This window comes from Engystomops pustulosus, chromosome 2 (assembly GCF_040894005.1).
Source record: "Engystomops pustulosus chromosome 2, aEngPut4.maternal, whole genome shotgun sequence".
Taxonomy (NCBI): domain Eukaryota; kingdom Metazoa; phylum Chordata; class Amphibia; order Anura; family Leptodactylidae; genus Engystomops; species Engystomops pustulosus.
In genome coordinates this window covers 165,996,754-166,015,501 of record NC_092412.1, presented here as the reverse complement: position 1 = coordinate 166,015,501, position 18,748 = coordinate 165,996,754, and the positions used below count along the sequence as shown (strand labels likewise).

At 47.2% G+C, this 18,748-nt stretch overlaps 2 protein-coding genes across 2 annotated transcripts in view; both read right to left on the bottom strand.

Annotated features, from left to right (window-relative positions):
* The window catches only part of IGFN1 (immunoglobulin like and fibronectin type III domain containing 1), a 743,161-nt gene that overhangs the window by 124,245 nt on the left and 600,168 nt on the right, over positions 1-18,748 (bottom strand). The gene's annotated exons all lie outside the window — the stretch shown is intronic.
* The window catches only part of TNNI1 (troponin I1, slow skeletal type), a 143,608-nt gene that overhangs the window by 124,245 nt on the left and 615 nt on the right, over positions 1-18,748 (bottom strand). The window lies entirely within an intron of this gene.

The following is an 18,748-nucleotide window of genomic DNA, read 5'->3' as shown; positions in this document are numbered from 1 at the left end:
CGACCGAGGTAACAGGGTGGACCAGTCTTCCTGTTGACATAGGACATGGTTGCAGTCCTTAAACAATGAAAAATGGAGCAGAGCCAGCAGATGCGGAATCCAGGGAGTAATAAGAATACTCCACCCATGGCAACAGAATGTACCATGGAAGAACTGGAAGAAAGCAGAAGATCCGTAATACAGTCCATGGCCACGTGAGTCTATGGGCAGCTGGGTATAGCCAGTGGCAGAAGGATACCTGCTGGCTTGAGACATGATTACTTATTTTGGGCATGAGAAGCACAGGAACTTACAGTCTTGTACATCTTAGACCATATCTGGAAAACAGTAGAAACAAGAGATGAGAGGGACAGATCTTGGCACCCCTGGGTGTCCAGCCACACGAGAGCAATGTCCCAAAGATAATATATTGAAGGGCAGGTCCGACATAGGTCTTGCCATTAGGAATGTGCCATAGATCCACAGGAGCGGCAACAACAAGCCTTTCAGGAGGAATGATATGGTGAGTGTCATAGGTGCCCCTGCGGCCCATGCTTTGGGTCACAGGTGCACCCGTGTGCCTCCCTTTGCGCCCGGAAAACGGTCTCCTCGCTCCAGAGTTTGCATCCACACCTGATATAGTGCACACGCACCAGCCATCTAAGATTTAAAAGGCCAGTGCACCAATGATTTCTTCCTTTTTTCCCTATGGGATCTTTGTGCCTCTGAGAAAGCTTGGGTGTTGCAGAGAGAAGAAAGGTGCTTGAGAATGATAATTGTGTCCTGCTAAGTATAATGTGCCTCAGCAAGAATTCCATGACTGTATTAAAACAGCAATTGCTGGGTAAGATGTGGGCACATTATCCATCATTTATATAAATTAGAAACATGTATATATAACCATTGTTGTAAATAGTAACAATATAAACAGTGTGACATTATTTGTGTTGCCATGTATATATACATTGCCAAGGGTATGAAAGGGCTATTTCTGCCTATCGTGTTGTAAAGTTACCTGACAATCCTTTGGGCGATAATGTCTGTATAAACAATGGGGCAGATTTACTTACTCAGTACTGTCGGTATCCCGCGGTGCGTTGTCCAATGAGGATTTGGGTCTGCTGCAATTCACTATGGTCGTGCATCCAATTTCCTGCATGTGTTGCTTCCTTGCTGAGATCCGCCGGAGTTCACCCTATTTTTCCTGGTGCATGTGAGTGCTTGATCTTGCGACACAATTTTGTTTTTAAATTCTGTGGTTTGTGCGAATCCGTCCGGTTGTCGGACAGCACGCCCCCGATTTCTGTTGAATGCAAGCCGGCACGAATGCACCACAATTCTATCATGTGCGCCAAAAACACGGGGCAATTCGGTGCAAAAAGGAAATATTCGGGAAACCCGACGGAATCAGGGTCCCTTAGTAAATGAGCCCCAATGTGTCTAGTCAACTTGATTCTGATGTGTACTATTTATTATAGCTGTGCACCAGCGTTGTTGTCTGTTACTATGCCCGTGCACCAGCATTGCGCAACTTTCTGTTGTCTCAGCAACGCATTATGAAACTCCACGGAATCACACAGAAGTGATGGGTAGGAATTTTGTTCACGTAGTGATGCGACGAAGGCTGAGACGCAATGCCTTTTGGAACGGTGAGTCCCATTAGATAATACATTGTACATCACGGGTAGGCGGTACCGGGCGTATACTCACACAGGGGACAGACGTCATAACACCCCGTGTGAACACAAGGCTTAAGATGTGGGTGAAGGCACTCGTTCCTCATTTCCATTACATCAATATCACCTAACTTCATGTGATCTATGGTAAGAAAGCCTGGCCTAAAGGTTATTTGGTGCTATAATGGAAGTTACTTGTATGAATTTAGACTAAACAATGTGTTCCCATACTTGTTTGTAGGGCTACTTATGTATTCTTGATTCTCCCTCTGATAAGACTTCGGGTTGAAACGTGTCAGGGAGGTGTTATTTTTTTTTTGGCAGTACAAGGGCTAGTTTAGGGACTGCTCTTGTAAGGGTGGGAGTCTTTTGGCTGTTAGGACAAGTTCATTAGGGCTCATCACCCTCCTGCTTCACGTTCTGAGAGCAGGATTTGAAGGCTCCTCCCCAGCCCTACATCAGCGACTGGTATCGAACATTGGTGTGGCAAGATTGACTCCATTTGGATGTAGTGTACTATAAGGCATCCTGGGTAGGTACACTCTTTACCAATGCATTTCTTGCCCCACACCAGTCAACACTGATGTATTGTATACAGTAATTTGATTTGAGCCTGACAGTTTTTTAAAAGTGTTTATTGCACTTTGCACGGTGGGAACAGGGGCAGACTGGCCATATGGGCCGATCAGTCTGCGGCTGGATGGAAAAAACAAACAAACTATGAACTCATCTTTCCGGCGTTCCCCCCGAAGCTCCAATATTTCATCCTCTCCATCCGGCGGTGACAGCTCCGCATGTTCCGGCGTCACACAAACTGTGACATCGGAAAACAGCTGACGTCACAGTCTGTGAGCCGCCAGCACTCACTAAGCTGTCAGCGCCGGACAGAGTGGATGAAGTATTGGAGCATCAGGGGAACACCGGAAAGGTGAGTTCATGGTTTGTTTGTTTTTTCCGACTGGCTGGCTGTATACATGGGGATGGCTGTATACATGGGGGCTGGCTTGCTGTATACTACTGGGGGCTGGCTGTATACATGGGGGCTAGCTGGCTGTATACATGGGGGCTGGCTGTATACTATTGGGGGCTGGCTGTATACATGGGGGTGGCTTGCTGTATACACATGGGCTATATACATGAGGGCTGGCTGTATACTACTGGGAGCTGGATGTATACTACTGGGGGCTGGCTGTATACATGGGGGCTGGCTGTATACTACTGGGGGCTGGCTGTATACATGGGGGATGGCTGGCTGAATACTACTGGGGGCTTGTTGTATACTACTGGGGGCTGGCTGTATACATGGAGGCTGGCTTTATACTACTGGGGGCTGGCTTTATACATGGGGCTGGCTGTATACTACTGGGGGCTGGCTTTATACATGGGGGCTGGCTGTATACTACTGGGGGCTGGCTGTTTAGTACTGGGGCTGGCTGTATACATGGGGGCTGGCTGTATACTACTGTGTGCTGGCTGTATACTACTGGGGGCTGGCTGTATACATGGGGGCTGGCTGTATACATGGGGCTGGCTGTATACTACTGGGGGCTGGCTGTATACTACTGGGGGCTGGCTGTATACATGGGGGCTGGCTGTATACTACTGGGGGCTGGCTGTATACATGGGGGTGGCTGGCTGTATACTACTGGGGGCTTGCTGTAAACTACTGGGGGTTGGCTGTATACATGGAGGCTCGCTTTATACTACTGGGGGCTGGCTGTATACATGGAGGCTCGCTTTATACTACTGGGGGCTGGCTTTATACATGGGGCTGGCTGTATACTACTGGGGGCTGGCTTTATACATGGGGCTGGCTGTATACTACTGGGGGCTGGCTGTATACATGGGGGCTGGCTGTATACTACTGTGTGCTGGCTGTATACTACTGGGAGCTGGCTGTATACTACTGGGGGCTGGCTGTATACATGGGGGCTGGCTGTATACTACTGGGGGCTGGCTGTATACATGGGGGCTGGCTGTATAAATGGGGGCTAGCAGTATACATGAGGGCTGGCTTTATAATACTGGGGGCTTGCTGTATACATGGGGGCTGGCTGTATACCACTGGGGGCTGGCTGTATACTACTGGGGACTGGCTGTATACTAAAGGGGGCTGGCTTTATACTACTGAGGGGCTAGCTGGCTGTATGCTACATGGGGGCTGTCTGTCTGTATACTACTGGGGGGTGGCTGGCTGTATACTACTGGGGCTGGCTGTATACATGGGTGATGGCTGGCTGTATACTACATGGGGGATGGCTTGCTGTATACTACATGGGGGCTGGCTGTATACTACATGGGGACTGGCTGTATACATGGGTTATGGATGGCTGCATACTACATGGGGGCTGGCTTGCTTTATACTACATGGGGGCTGGCTGGCTTTACACTACATGGAGGCTGGCAGGCTGCATAAGCTGGCTATTTGCTGGGGAGGGGCTGGCTACAAACTGGGGGTCTGGCTGGGCATATACTGCGGGGGAGGGGGCTTTATGGCTATATACAGGGAGCAGGCTGTATACTGGGGGGCTGTTTGGCTATATACAGGGGGGCTGGGGCGGCTTTCTGGGTATATATCTGTGGGGGGGGCAGGCTGTTTACTATGGGGAGGGGCTGTTTGGCTATATACAGGGGGGCTGCTGTATACTGGTGGGGCTGGCTGGAAATATACAGGGGGACTGGTTGGCCGTATACTGTGGGGGCTGGCTGTATACTGTGGGAACTAGTTGGCTGTATGCAGGGGTACTGGTTAACTGTAGACTGGGGGGGCTGGCTGGCCATATACTGCAGGGGGAGGGGGCTTTCTGGCAATATTCTGGGGGCTGGCTGGCAATATATAGTAGTAACATTCCTGTATATAGGGGCAGTATTATAGTAGTAACATTCTTGTACATAGGAGGCAGTATTATAGTAGTTATATTCTTGCACATAGGTGGCAGTATTATAGTAGTTATATTTTTGCACATAGGGGGCAGTATTATAGTAGTTATATTCTTGTGCATAGGGGGCAGTATTATAGTAGTTATATTCTTGCACATAGGGGGCAGTATTATAGTAGTTTTATTCTTGTACATAAGGAGGCAGTATTTTAGTAGTTATAATCTTGTACATAGGGGGCAGTATTATAGTAGTTATATTCTTGTACATAGGGGGCAGTTTTATAGTAGTTATATTCTTGCACATAGGGGGCAGTATTATAGTATAATAGTGATTTATAAATAGTGAGTATAAAATAGTGATTTTAGAGTTTTTTCAATAAACTTTGTATTGTAACTGATTACCATTTTTCTGCTACAATAATAATCCTTTTGGTGACAGAATTATATAGTTTTGATCAATTCCTTTTTGACACAACACAGGTATATAGCAAATCTCTGTAACACACCAGCCGTATACCAGGAGTTTATTAACAACATTTTCTCGTTATCCAAATGGCACGACAAGATACTCAAAGTGTCCATCACCAGTACTGAAGGTGGTCTTGTGAATGCGGATGAGATTATGTAGGCCTAATTTGGTGAAGACCTTGCCTCCACAAAGGTGGTTGAAGAGTTCTGTGGGTAGTGAGTAGAGTTTCTTTACTGTAATTTTGTTTAGGCTGCGATATTCAATACATGGACGTAGTGAACCATCCTTCTTAGCCACGGAGAAGAACCTAGCATCGGCATGGGAAGAGGACTTGCGTATGAACCCATTCTGCAGATTTTCCTTTATATAGGTCGACATAGCCGCGATTTCAGGCACAGATAGTGGGTATACACGATCCTGTGGAGGAGATGTACACGGCATCAGTTCAATGGGGCAGTAGGGACAGTGCGGTGGCGGAGTCTCTTCAGAATTTTTCTTGGAGAAGCAAGCAATGTCCACATAAGAAGCAGGAAGACTCACCAGAGGCTTGGAGGCACCGGAGAAGACACAGGATGCAGTGCCACCAAACAGCATGACAAGAATTCTGATCCCCAAAGAAGAACTTCCCCAATCTGCCAGTTGAGCACAGGAGCATGACATTGCAACCACGGAAGGCCCAGAAGAACAGAGGACGTAGACTGAAGTAGCACATAAAAAGACAGTCTTCCCTTGTGCAACACCTCAACTTGCAGACACAGTGGCTCAGTGCGGTAACGGACCAGATTGAGGAGGGTCTGCCCACTGAAGGATGACATGACCAGCGGCTTCTCAAGACAGAAGATAATGCTGGCAGACCAGAGCAGCATCCACAAAGTTTCTTGCAGAACCAGAATCCAAATAGGCAGAAGCACTAAACTGGCTACTAGTCCTAGAGCTGAGTAGGACAGGCATGGAGAATCTTTGCTTTCACCCAGGGACACTTCTCCCAGAAACCCAAAGTGCTCCGGACTAGCACAAGAGACAGATTTTCCTGTCAACGCTTTATCCACATACATGGCCGCCTCAGCAGCGGGCAAGGAAAGGCGGTTGTGGTGGTCTTTGGAAAACTGGAGTCCTTTCCAAAGACCACTTGACAGTCCTTTCTTAAAGGTGGCAGCCAAGGCCTCTTCATTCCAAGAAAGCTCGGAGGCCAGAGTGCGGAATTGAACTGCATAGTCACCATCTCACAAGTCCCCTTGGCACAAATTCAACAGGACGGTCTCTGCGGAAGATGCCCAGATTTTTTTCTGGAAGTTGGACCGGAATTCTGCAAGGAACGGCATGATGTTGGCAGTGACTGGGTCGTTTCAGTCCCAGGAGGCACCTTTCCGGAGAGTAGGATGATGACAAATGCCACCTTAGACCTCTCTGTGGTGAACTGGGTAGGCATCAGCTCAATGTGCAGTGCATACTGGGTGATAAAACCTGTCAGGCACCAGGGGTATCGGACCCACTGGACCCCCATGGACGATGACGTAAACCGACACGTGGGACTGCAATCTAAGTGGTACCCGGTTTTCACCAGAGCCTGCTACAAAGCAGGTTGGACTTGTTGCGGTATGGTACCACTAGGTCGTTCAACATGCACGACTTTGTCCGCTGTGGCGGCCAAGGTGAGGTACAGAGATGATGAGCAGAGTCGTAGTTGTGAATAGGCAAGTGGTCAGGACAAGCAGCACAGAAGCTTAGTCAGGATCGGAACCAGGGTCACAACGGGAATTCAGAGCAGGATTGGACCCACTGAACCACCGTGAGCAAGCCAACACCTGGGAGTGGAGCCCAAGTGGCACCCAGCTGCAAAGTGGGTCGGGCTTGCTGCGGCGTTATACCACCTGGTCACTACATAGGTAATGTAGAAGCTCAGGACAGGCAGCACAGCATCGGAGTCAGGGACATAACACAAGGTCAAGGCAGGTGGCAGAGAATCGAGGTCAGGAATGTAGCAAAGGTCATAATGGATAACAAACAGGAATCACAATAGGAAACTTTCTCGAAGGCTATGAGGCACAAAGATCCGGCAGGGGTTACAGGAAGAGGCTGGCTATTTAAAAGGTCAGCGGCTGACAAGCGCCAATTAGTGGCGTGCAGACCCTTTAAATCTCACAGAGCATGCCCTAAGAGTTGGGGACATACGAGCTGGACAACAGGAGATGCCGCTGGAGCGCAGAGAGGCAAGACTCCTCGTGTGCTGCTACACAGGGGGCACACGGGTGCGTCTGGAACCCAAGACATGGGTAGTAGGAGCACCCGTGACAATTTGTCACATGGTTGTGATGCAGCGAGTTAAACTGTTGACATTCCAAAGAGAATTTACAGCATTCCTCCGCATGCCTTCCATCAGGGGATTTTCTTGCGTAAAGACTGTATACTATATATAGATTTATTACTGTGGGAGAGGGATGGTGAGAAGGAGGCAGCCAAGGCCTCTTCATTCCAAGAAAGCTCGGAGGCCAGAGTGCGGAATTGAACTGCGTAGTCACCATCTGACAAGTCCCCTTGGCACAAATTCAACAGGGCGGTCTCTGTGGAAGATGCCCAGATTGGTTTCTGGAAGAAGGAGGATACTAGATTCAGTGGGGTCCTCCATCTTTTTTTACACCCGAGGGAAACCTTATAGTGCTAAATGTGTGAACACTTCCTCAGTCTTCAGAATAATTACATCAAAACTGACTCTCCCCCATCAAATGGGAAAACTGTTGGAACTCAAATTTGGTTTCAGGTCCCATGCCCAGTATGCCTATGCAATTTCTGCTGACAGGTTCTGTCACGAACGGCCCTCGTGATCAGAGAAGACAAGCACTGAGCTGTATTTCTTCAGGTTTTATTCCACGATGATAACAAGTTGCATATCAACGAAGTCCTCAGGAAGAGCGCCGCAGCTTGCTCTTCAGACAGAGGTTCCTTAACAACTGCCTCTAACCAGTTTCAAACAATAGCCCTACACCCAACTCCAACCCCACCTCCTCTTCTACCTGGTTATCACCTTGTAGTGGGTGTTGGAAATTTATTACCAAACAATAGCCCCATGTCTAAATCCACCCCCACTGGAGCTGTGGGGTCACAAAGACTTCGTCAGGTGAGTAGAACATTCCAGAGAATAGAAATGGTTACATATAAATCATTATAAGACAATACAAATGTAACACACTACCAAACACTGATTGGCGATATATAATGAAATGCGTCACAGCCTACTGAGACACCCCTCCCCCCCCCCCGTGTCAGGCAATCTGCTAGAAGACCACTTAACAGAGGGAGTTGGGAGATGCCGCGAGAGTCCATCTGCGTTGGTGTGGGAGCTGCCCTTCCGTTGCTGAATAGTAAAGTTGCATTGTTGTAGTGCCAGACTCCAGCACAGTAGTTTTCCATTGTCCCCAGAAACCCTCTGCAGCCAACTGAGGGGGTTATGGTCAGTCACCACTGTGAAATCGCATCCATAGAGATAAGGCTGCAGTTTCTTGAGAGCCCACACAATGGCTAGGCACTCCTTTTCAATTGTAGCGTAAGCAGTCTCGCTGGGTGATAACTTGTGGCTCAAATATATGACACGGTGTTCCTCTCCCTGCTCATTAACTTGGGACAAATCTGCACCAATTCCATCAAGTTGAGGCATCAGTCTGGACAACGAAATGTCTGGAGAAGTCCGGGGCTGCGAGGACTGGGGAGGCGGCCAACAAGGATTTCAGGGCAGTCATGGCAGCATCACATTTGGGTGTCAGGTAATAACTCGTGGGTGCTTCCTGCTTGTGAGATCTGTCAAAGGTTTAGCCAATGCACTATAGTTAGGGATAAAGCGTCTGTAATACCCAGTTGTCCCTAGAAATGCTAACACCTACTTCTGTGTTCTAGGTACTGGCCAATTGAGAATGGCTTCTACCTTGTTCTACCTGGTTCTGGTTTTACCCTTCCACTCCCAACCTGATGTCCTAGGTACTGCACCTCAGCCATGCCAAAATGGCATTTACTGGGCTTCAAAGTCACGTCCGCAGAGGGAAGACGTTGCAACACTGCCTTTAGATGTTCTGTGTGTTCCTCCCAGGAGTTGCTAAATACTGCAATGTCATCTAAATAAGCCTGAGCAAATGTGTGACATCCCTCTAGTAATCGGTTTACCAATCTCTGAATTGTAGCTGGAGCGTTTTTAATTCCAAATGGCATGACTGTGAAGTGGTACAGGCTGTGGTGAAGGCTGATTTTTCTTGGTCCTCTGGGGCCAAGGGGATCTGCCAGTACCCTTGACTTAGATCCAGGATGGACAGGAACCTGGCATTGCCTAGTCGGTCCAGCAGTTCATTCACTCTGGGCATGGGATATGCATCAGTTACAGTCAGAGCATTAAGGCGTCTGTAATCTACACAGAACCTTGCGGTACTATCTTTCTTAGGCACCAATACCACAGGGGAGGCCCATGGACTCTGAGAGGCAACTATAACACCAAGGGAGAGCATTTTCTCAATTTCTGTCTTTACTTCTTACTGTTTGGACGTTGTCAACCGGTAAGCAGGACTGCGCAGTGGTGAATGCTGTCCAGTGTTCACAAAGTGTTTGGCCATATGGGTGCGACCAGTAAGGGGTGATATCTGCTCCAAAAACTCTTGTAGAAGCTGCACTAGCTGCTCTCTTTGATTTGGTTCTAGCCTAGAGCCGATAACCACATCCCCAACATTGTGGAGGTTATTAGTCTCCTGTAGGAGATCAGGTAAAGCGATCATACTATTCTTTCTGTTTAGTTTGAGCAGTTTCAAGATGCTCTTTGACAAGCTGTGTCATCTATTGTCATCTCTAGTTTCTTCCTCAACTGCAATACATAAGGTACAACTGGCTCCCCTGAATACTGTGGGGGTCATTTACTAAGGGCCCGATTCGCGTTTTCCCAACTTGTTATCCAAATATTTCCGATTTGCGCTGATTTCCCCTGAATTGCCCCGGGATTTTGGCGCACGCAATCGGATTGTGGCGCATCGGTGCTAGCATGCACGCGACGGAAATCGGGGGCGTGGCCGAACGAAAACCCGACGGATTCGGAAAAACTGCCGTATTAAAAAAAAAAAAATCTGTTGCGGAGCTTGCACTTACCTTCACTCAGCCCGGCTCTGTGTATTCCAGTGCGTTCCGATGCTTATCAGCGCAGCAGCCACCTGGTGGACAGCGGAGGAACTACCTTAATGAATCCCGGCCGGACCCGAATCCAGCGCAGAGAACGCGCCGCTGGATCGCGAATGGACTGGGTAAGTAAATCTCCCCCAAAACTCCCTTAACAAGGCAAGAGGGCCTCTCACCCGCTGCCCATATAAAAGTTCAAAAGGGGAAAAACCGGTTGACTCTTGGGGAACCTCTCGGTAGGTAAAGAGGAGATGTGGTAAATATTTCTCCCAATCTCCCCCTCCGGACTCTGCAAAGGTGCGCAACCTTGTCTTTAAGGTCCCATTGAATTGTTCACATAGTCCATTGGTCTGGGACTGATAAGGGGTGGAATGAATTGGAGACACCCCACATCTCTGCCAAAGGTCATGGAGTATCTGCGACACAAACTGTGGCCCTTGATCTGATAAAATCTCACTGGGGAACCACATTCTAGTGAAGATATGGACAAGGGCATCAGCTACAGACACTGCATCAATATTTCTTTAGGCTACGGCCTCCGGGGAGCAGGTGGCATAGTCAACTATGGTCAAAATAAACCGTTTACCCGTACGACTAGGTCAGCTCAGGGGCCCAATTAAGTCAACTGCAACCCTTTGAAAGGGCTCCCCAATAATAGGAAGTGGTTTAAGGGGATATTTGTCTTACGGTTTTCTTTTCCCACCCATTTCCTTACAGAAATGACATTTCTGTAAAGGTGGGGGCTCTGCTTAGGACATTTCTGTGAAAGGGGAGGCTCTCCTGAGGACATTTCTTTAAATATCCATGGCAGATGCTCCTTTTAATGGTCATAGCCGAGCCCCCCTTTACAAAAGTGTTCACATCGCATAACCCAGGGGCGTTGCTAGGCTGGTAAAGGATCCGGGCACGGGCTCGCAATTTCAGTAATGGCCCCTCATGTACTTAACCCCCTTACATGTGGTTGTGCCAATAACGACCTTACTGAGGGTATATACAGCTACAGAAACCACAGGAGAAATCCCTACTTTTTACATCCAGTGACTGCAGTTGACGTGTCCTCTATCTTCTCCATTAGGCATCACCACATCTTCTGTTCCTCGTTGTGCCCCTTAAAGGGGCATATGCTGTGGACATTTCGGTAAAGGAGGGCTCTGCTGTTGACATTACATTAAAGGGAGCATTTACTGTGGAAATTTCATTAAAGGCGGGCATCTGCAGTGGACATTTTAGTAGAGTAGCGGCTGCGTTTCCTACCCAAGGGCTTATACTCAAGTCTATAAATTTTCCTATTATTTTTGTGGTAAAATTAGGCGCCTTAGCGTATACACGCTAAGGCGCCTAATTTTACCACAAAAATAATTTACATTATGAGGGAGAGTTCAGCTGCAGAGCACACAGAGGCTGGTCTAGCCAGGTGCAGCTGTTCAGATCTCCTACACTGTCTGCAGGATCTAGTCATGATGGTATTTGGGGTGGATGGTTTCATGCAGTTAGGGAATGTGGCTTTCCTAAATAGATGGGTTATAAGTAGAGATGTGCTAATTTGTTAAAATTTGGTTTGTCCTTATTCGCTGAATTTTTTGAAAAAATTTGATTCGACCCGAATGGAATCATGACAAATCACATTAAAAAACAGGTATTTCCTGACTGCAGAGAGCCTTTAGGGCAGTGGTGGCGAACCTATGGCACTGGTGCCAGAGGCGGCACTCAGAGCCCTTTCTGTGGGCACCCAGGCCATCGCCCAAGCCCACCAGACAGGACTCAAAGAATTTTCCAGCAGCTCCAAACAACTTAAAAGATGCTGCTTTCAGTGATATTTTAATGTGATACGTACTTGGCTCCTTGGGACAGTAGGAAGAGGGGAATGCGTAGACAGAGCCTAATTATCTCTGAATAATATTCCTGCTGGCCCCATGATTCTCTGTGTACAGAGGGACGCTGGAAAGACGCTACAATGATGCAAATTTTTCAGCAATTTTTTACTATGTTGGTGTACTCAGGAGGCCAGTATGATTGAATGTTGTTGAAAAACAGGGAGCATTAAGTTACTGCTTTATTTTGGTTGGCACCTCGCGATAAATGAGGGGGTTTGGGGTTGCAGTTTGGGCACCCGGTCCCTAAAAGGTTCGCCATCACTGCTTTAGGGTGTAGAATGTTGTGCCATGCTTAAATATTCACAGGTTTGGTCTTCAAACAATGATGTGTTTTAGTATGACACGCACATGACAGCCGCTGCTCTTAGAATCGCTTCACTCTTCAATTCCATGTGCACTTACAGAAGCCAACTTCACCAAATAAGTGCAGCGGGAACGCAGCCTGACAAGGTAACGTCTGTGCCAGCTCGAAAGGACTGAGTTAAGGGCCAAGATCCCACTATAACATCAAAGAGTGCACTCTTTTTACCTGTTCTGTTTAACGCTGATACATGTAGAAACCCCCCAAAAGAGTGGAGAGGGTGTCGGCAGTAATTTTGCACTGAAGTCACTGATCATTTTGCCCTTCTTTTCATCCGTCAGTGTTCGCTTTCATGGTAGGCCACAGTGTGGCACAATGATAGAGCATGGAGGTGGCAGAAGCAGCAGCAGGAGGTCATAGAGTGGCACAATGAAGAATTCTGGAGGTGGCAGCAACACGGTAGGCCACATAGTGGCACAATGACATTCTGGAGGTGTGTCAGCAGTAATTCTGCATTGACGTCACTGATCATTTTGCCCTTCATTTAGTCCTTTCAGTTGGTCAATAATCCATCATCAGTATTGCTAATGCCAAAAACTAACAGGATTGGATCCAAAACAGAGATGACCAGTAAATGGGATATTTGCATGTCCTCTGTGTTCTGTATCCACTCCTGCTTTTGGCTATCAATCCTAAGGCTTTTCATTCCGTCTGACAGATGAAATGAAGGGGGAAACTAAACATAGTGGCAACGTCATAGAGCGATGGAGGGTGAAAACAGCATTATAAAAATTACAGGGTGTTCCAGGGAGACAGCGGTCAGTTGGCAGCAGCATGAGTAGGCCGCAGAGTGGCACAATGACAAATTATGGAGGTTGCGGAAACATGGTAGGCCACAGTGTGGCCCAATGATAGAGTGTGGAGGGGGTAGCAGCTGCAGGAGCCCACAGATGGCAGAAACATGGTGGAAACAAAAGGGAAAGCCACAGAGTGGCACAATGATAGAGTGTAAATATGGCGGCAGCAGCAGGAGTCCACAGGTGGCAGCAACATGTCAAGTCACTGGCACAATGATAGAGTGTGGAGGTGGTGTCAGCAGCAGCAGCAGCAGGAGCCCACGGCAGAGGAGGCCACATTGTGGCACAATGACAAAGTTTGAAATTAATTTGAATTTGACATTTTCCATTTAAATTTTAATTTGAAGATTAGAGATGGCACATCCAAAATACATTACAGTTTTCCTGAATATATCAGGTCTTTGCCAAAAAAGAACTGCAAAGGTGGCACCAGCAGCATGAGGTCAGAGGTGTGGAGGTGGCGGCAACATGGAAGGCCAGAGAGTGGCACAATGATATAGTGTGGAGGTGGCGTCAGCAGCAGGAGCCCATGGAGTGGCACAATGATATAGTGTGGAGGTGGCATCAGCAGCAGGAGCCCACAGAGTGGCACAATGATATAGTGTGGAGGTGGCAACAGCAGCAGCATGAGCCCACAGAGTGGCACAATGATATAGTGTGGAGGTGGCGTCAGTAGCAGCAGGAGCTCACAGAGTGGCACAATGATAGAGTGTGGAGGGGGTGGACATATCCAGTCCCTGGTAAAGAGGATAGGAGACAGATGGAGCAACTGGCAGCAGATGTGTGGCATCAGGCGGGTGGTAGCATCAGAATAGTGGCTGGGGCAGGTAGTTAGAACCCCGACTCATTTCTCAACGTTTGAGGGAGGCATCATGGCTGATCTTATCTGATGCATATGGCATTGGCGAGTTGAAATACTCGCCGATCCATGCCTGATTCATCTTGACAAAGGTCAGTCTCTTCACATTACGGGTGGACAAGTGGGTTCTCCTTGGGGTAATGATGGCCCCTGCCGCACTGAACACCCACTCTGATGCCACACTACTGGCCGGGCAGGGCAGCTTCTCTACTGCAAACTCTGCAAATTGCAGTCACGCATCAAGTATGGCTGCTCAGTAGTCCATGGGATCCTCTACCTGAGGTGCTAAAGTGCTGTCTAAGTAGGCTACCACCTGCAGGGCCTGCTCCATGTCCTGCTGCTGCTGCTGTTGGCGGCTACCCTCCTCACTAGGCGGGTGAAGGAAGTTGCTGAATAAGAAATCCAGACTTAAGCTGCTGCTGATGGAGCTGCTACTGCTCCTACCCCCCCCCCCAGCTCCCCACAGCAGCCGTGGCAGTAGTATGTGTGCGATGACTGCTAGGAATCCCCCGGCGAGACTTGACAGTGGATGGACAATGGCGCACATAGGCAGTGACCAACTGTGTGCACAGTATTTCAGTTGCCAGTTGTTCCTCCCTCTCCAGGCAGCTGCTGACTGTCCTCAAACATTTCATCCTTAATAGTGAATAGTGGCGCTGAGCCTAGACCACCTAGTAGCTCTCTGGCTCAGGGAAATGAACAGGACAAAGGCTGGTTGAGGACAGGAGAGAGCCGCTGACCTGCTCCTGGGCCATGCCAACTAATTGTTGTATCTGACGAACCCATGGACTCTTGGCTGGGGTTGTCAGATGTTATATTTGAGGAATTGGGTGACCTAGCCAACCAATCAACAACCGTTGGGTTGTTAATCAACACACTGCCGCTAGATGACAATTTAAGTTCTGGCCTCACAGAGTCACCTCTGCTGTGTCGTCCCCTTACTGTGCTGCAACCTCTGCCTGCTCCACCTGCCACCTTTCTGTCTGACATAGTGGTTAATCAAGTATGTGAATTTGACACTTATTTGTTGCTCTCAAATTTAGCAACAAAAAAGTATTGGAATTTGCGTTATACAGATCCCCAAAAACTGACACTCTGGGATTGAAGCAGAAATCAGTACAGAAAGTATGTGGATTTCACACTGATTTCTTCCTATTCACTTCAACAACAAAAAAGAACTGCTATTTGTGTTATACAGAAACACAAGAACTGAAACCCTGGGATTGAAGCAGAAATCAGTACAAAAAGTATGTGGATTTCACAATGATTTCTTCCTATTCACTTCAGCAACAAAAAAGAATGGCTATTTGGAGTATACAGATCCCCCAAAACGGACACCCTTGGAGCAAAAATCACACAGCACAGTACAGAAGAAGCAGCTGGACGCTACAGGCAGCAGATTCCGTGTGAAGTGCCGAGATTAGAAAATGGCTGCCTCTTTTTATATATAACACGTTGTACTCATGTCCATTTTGGTAATAAAGGAGGGGGAAAAAACTTAGTTCCCACAAATCACTGTAAACTTCGGCTTCATGACCTCTCCATTACAGCTAGCTAACAAACACAGTGGGGCACATTTACTAAGGGTCCGTCAGACGCAATTCCGTCGGGTCTCGCGATTTTTTTCCCATTTGCCCTGAATTGCCCCAGATTTTTGGTGCACGCAATTGGATTGTGGCGCCGGCTTGCATGCTACACAAATCGGGGGCGTGGCCGTCGGACAACCCAACTGATTCGATCAAACCGCAGAATTTTACTTTCAATATTGTGTCACAAAATCAGCACTTACATGCACAAGGAAGAAGATGGTGAACTCCGGCGGACCTGAGTGGTGAAGCGACACATGCAGATAATTGGACGCTCGATCTTAGTGAATCGTTGCAGCTCCGAATCCTCGTTGGACATTCTGCGTCGTCAACGGGACGGGTAAGTGAATGTGCCCCAGTATGTGGCTCTCACACAGACAGGTCCTATGTCTCCAGGTAGAGAGAGAGAATTGCCCACATAACTTTCCCTAAATACCTTCCTTCTGATCACCTAATTAATTAGGCGGCACGGACTGCTACCTCACATATGAGAGGAACCTTGGAGAAATATACCTCCCCTCTACAACCTGTCCTGCACAGGTGTCACATATCTTCCCCCTCTGCTCAGGCCCCTCGGACTGAGCAACTGTAATCACAAGACAGTGTACGCGTGACAATGCATCTGCATTTCCCTGTAATCTTCCTGGCCTATGCTCCACTGTAAAATTTTAAGACTGCAGAACCAGGAACCACCTAGTCACTCGACTGTTTCTTTCTTTATTCAAGTTCATCCACTTCAGGGGAATGTGGTCTGTGACCATCCTGAATTTCCTGCCCAACAAATAATATTTGAGGGATTCCAGTGCCCTTTTAATGGCAAGACATTCTTTTTCTACAACTGCATAATTTTTCTCATGCTTATTCCATACCTCCCAACATTCCTGGAAGGAAAAGAGGGACAACATGGCGGCACATGCCGTGGTGATCCCCCTAAGCCACATCCCCAATCACACGCTGGCCACGCCCCAAATGTTTACCATAATATCATAATAATAATCAACGTCTCAATAATAAAAATAATGTTAAATACATTTTTACACAGCATGGGATTGAACCCAGCCCTCACAGCTCCACATGCCATAGAGAGACAGAGACGCTAACCACTAGGCTATGGGCTTAGTGAATGTGTGTCAATGGATTTTTGGCAACTAAGAGCTGTTACCTGTTATTGTTACACTGTGACACAGACTTAATGCCCTGGTATATAGAGAGGGATCTTCTCAGAGATTATTATTGTAATTAATGAGACTATTATTTTTATTATTATTAATAATATTAATTGTCTCCATAATAATAATGAAAAGATAAAATAATAATAATTGTCTCATTAATTACAATAATAATCTCTGTAAAGACATTCACTAAGCCCATAGTCTAGAGCAGGGTTCCCCAAACTACGGCCCGTTTCGATCCGGCCCCCGACACTTTGCGCGCCAGCGCCAGGCCCTTGCGGCCTGCGACAGTTGGGCAGGAGCCTCCGTCCGTCCGGACAGGAAGCTCCTGCCCGTCACTGTATAGTGCTCGGTGTGGCCGGAAACGGCCGTTCGAGCGCTATTACTGGATTGATGTGGCCGGAATACAACCCCGGCGCACATCGCTCCATGAACTAGGCTGCGCAGCAGCGCGATGACATCATTGCGCGGCCGCGCACCCCTTCCTGCCCGGACGCGCCAAGAAGATAGAAGACTTAGGTGAGTACAGGGTTTTTTTTTTTTTTATTAAAGGGCAGTAAAAAGATTGTGGCGACTGGGGACTAGTATAGTTACCATAGTTATGAGGGGCAGAATAAGAAATAATTAATTATAAGGGGCAGCTTAGGAAATAATTAATTATGAGGGGCAGAATAGGAAATAATTAATTATAAGGGGTAGCATAGGAAATAATTAATTATAAGGGGCAGATTAGTAAATAATTAATTATGAGGGGCAGCATAGGAAATAATTAATTATGAGGGGCAGCATAGGAAATAATTAATTATAAGGGGCAGTATAGGAATAATTAATTATGAGGGGCAGCATAGGAAATAATTAATTATGAGGGCAGCATAGGAAATAATTAATTATGAGGGGCAGTATAGGAATAATTAATTATGAGGGGCAGCATAGGAAACAATTAATTATAAGGGGCAGTATAGGAATAATTAATTATGAGGGGCAGCATAGGAAATAATTAATTATGAGGGCAGCATAGGAAATAATTAATTATGAGTGGCAGCATAGGAAATAATTAATCATGAGGGGCAGTTTAGTAAATAATGGGGGGAGGCATATTCAATAATTAATGGAGAGAGATCCCAGTATATTAATTAATTAATTGGGCCAATATATAAAATAGTTCACAAGGGGGTGCAGTACCGGTATATTAAATAATTAATTGAGGGGGGTGCCACATGTACCGCTATTTCTTTTTAGACTTTAGTTCGGCCCTCCAACCGTCTGAGGGGGACAGCAAACGGCCCCCTATGTAAAAAGTTTGGGGACCCCTGGTCTAGAGGATAGAGGCTTTGTCTATGACAGGTGGAGCTGTGAGGTCTGGTTTCAAATCCTGGGCTGGGCAGAAATTTATTTAATTAATTTAAATAAGAGCTTGTGTCTGGGGAAGCCCTAGGAGATGTAGTGACCATATATGGACAGATGGTGATGTCTCCCTGATGACATGGTCCCTTCTCTGCGCTTACCCGACACATCTCTCAAAAGGAATCCCTGCTAGAAGCCATTCAGTACTATTAGTTCTGGCTTTGAAAGTATATAGTATATACTATGTGGACACAGAGTGGGGACAACCCCAGCCAGTGCGGGACCTGGAGGCAATACCCGGGACAATCCCCCAGCTAAAGATGCATCAAAAACGCAGTGCACTCTGAGACACATGCAATTCCAATGCAAGTGCAATGTGTTTTACACTCATAATTTGCCATAGAAAAGATAGACCTCAGTCCTGAGTCCTTTTCATGCGCATTATTTGCGCGTGAAAAACACATTGAAATTGCGCTGAAAACGCACGTGTAAAACTGAGACAAGAACAAACTCTGACTGAAAACTGCTTGAAATCTGATAAAAAAACTTGTATGACATCTAGTGGTGGTATTTGAGCATTACAACATCAGCTCAACTCAGCCTCCGATAT